Here is a 2,607-nt window from a genome sequence, read left to right as displayed (position 1 = left end):
CTTTTGTTTTTAACTTTTCTAGGCAAACTTCTGTCTAATTTTGACCCTGTTTATACCATATTTCACTATAGTTTGGTCAATACAACACAAAGTTTTTACATTTAAGGGTGACCTCCTTACTTTTAGGAAGCATGGCTTTTGCCTTATAGCAGCCAGCACTTAGACGTTGTGAACAAGAGGCAGGTCTTTTGTATTTCAGAGAGTCTTCCATTTAAAAATGTATTTCTGTGGGCAGTTTCTCAGCTGTCACTGCTGTCCCTCTCACTGCTCTGTGTGCATTTTTTTTCACTACTTTTGAGGTTTCTCTCAGAGAGCAGGTGCTTTTGGAAAACTACAGTTAAGTTAAACTCTGTAAGATTTTTTTTCCTAATATGGAAAAAAATGGAGTTTGTGAACTGTTGTTATCCCTGTTGCCTTTTTTCTATAAATAAATAAATATTTTCATTATATTTATTTTTCCTGTAGCCAAGTACACACCAAAAGTCTCACTATGGTGCAAAGGATGCTATTATCCTTTTCTAGATTCCTTATTGCTTCATAATGGAAGAGTAATCTATGTACTGGTCAGATACCACATTCCTCTTTAGGAAGCAGACATTCTTTGCATTATTTCTATCCCCCCAGTCCCCTACCACCTCCTCCCATGTCTCTCCATTCTGTCTCAATTTCTTCAATTTCTTGTCCTCTTCATTGATTATTATTGTTACATATATACATATACTCATAAATATATATACATATATACATGCATATATATAATGCCTATACATCATGCCTATATATAATGCCTATATATGTATATAGATACATACATATATACATATATATATATATATAAAATGCACTGAGTCCATTTAATGATGCTTATGTGTACCTGTGTTTAAGGATGCCTATTTGGAATTAGATAACCCCTCAAAGAGCTAGTGCCTCAGGAAAACTGATTTCCCCTCCTTCAGCATCCATTGATCACCTGCAGCTCTTCATCTTGAGGTATGACCCCATGATATTTCCCCTATCCAACTTGGCATGTCAACTAGTGTTTGCCATTATTCAGATCTCCTTAGACTGGAGATCTATGGAGATTTCATTGGTGTAGCTTCCCTATTGTGACTAGAATTCATTGACTAGGAGCAGGTGTCTTGGCCCTCTGGCTCTTATATTCTTTCCACCCCCTCTTCTACCATGTTCCCTGAGCCTTAGGTGTAGAGGTTGCATTGCAGATGTGTCACTTAGGGCTGGGCACCTCACAGTCACCTATTCCCTGCACTTGACCAGTTGTGAAATTTTGCAATAGTCTCCATCCTTTACAAAAGTTTTAGTACTATAAGCATAGCCAAGCACATATGGCTGAGAGGTCATAGACTCTAAAGAAAAACCTACTTCTGTCACTTCCCTAGACTAATGTATATATTCAAAATATGTAGCCTTACATATACAGACAAGTGTACCTCTCACCATTCATCAAAGAAGCTTCTTTTTGCAACAGATGGAGACTATTAAAAAATTTCATTTTTATAAGGGTATCAGCCATATTTAACTGGGGCCAAACCAAATAACATTATCTTAACTAATTACATCTAAGGACACTATTTCTAAATATAGTCACAGTCTGAAGTAATGGATTTTTAAAATTTTATTTTATTTTAAATTTAATAACCACATGATTAGAAGAAGCATTTCTTTACAACTTCAACATATTCAGTAACACATTCCAGAGCAAGAATACATCTCTTTCAAAGGTAGCTGTAAATTTTTAGGTTTGCAGTTGAATTAATACAGTTATACAATATTCAGCTCAGTATAAACCCTGTAAGACATAAAATTGAATGAGTTTTTACCCTTAAAGAAGATCTCCATTTCATTTTAAGACATGCTGTTTCCTACATTTTTAATGCTATTAACACATGTTTGCACATGTGTCTTTAATCTCTATGTATCTGATAATAACTAGTCACAGTCGGTTACACTCAGATCCTTAGTACCTGAATATGGATGTAAAGTCATTGGGTAGATTTCACTGGTAATGTTTATCACCTCTACAATTTAATATAAAGTAAATTTTTAAAAACCTCTTTCACAAGTGGCTATAAGTTTCTAGGTCCACAGTTGAATTAATACAATTTTACAATATTGAACTCAGTATAAGACCTATAAGACATAAAACTGAATGAGTTTTTAACCTTTAAAAAAGATTCCACTTCATTTTAGAATATACTGTTCCTTGCAGAAAGACTCATTGCTTTTGCTACTAGCACTGAGATGTTGGCGCATGGATCTCTAATCTGTATGTGTCTGATTATTACTAGTCATAATAAGTTGCACTTGGATCCTTGGCACCTGTATATGTCTATAAAGTCATTGGGTAGATTTCAATGGTAATGTTTATCACCTATACTAATTAATATGATGTAAATTTCCATGCTTCCTCCTCAAATATAATACACTTCTTTAAATTTGTTGATTTGTGTGTGTGTGTGTATGTGTGTGTGTGTGTGTGTGTGTGTATCACAAGAACATCCCAAACCATCGTCTTCAACTATACACCCACTTCCCAGATGGCACCCTCCCATAGGCTCCCTCCCCCAACTAGAGCCCTTATACTCTCAT

The sequence above is a fragment of the Nannospalax galili genome, unplaced genomic scaffold (genome assembly GCF_000622305.1).
Source record: "Nannospalax galili isolate Female #2095 unplaced genomic scaffold, S.galili_v1.0 scaffold281, whole genome shotgun sequence".
Lineage (NCBI taxonomy): Eukaryota > Metazoa > Chordata > Mammalia > Rodentia > Spalacidae > Nannospalax > Nannospalax galili.
The sequence above is the reverse complement of the archived record's forward strand: the minus strand, read 5'-3'. Positions refer to the sequence as shown.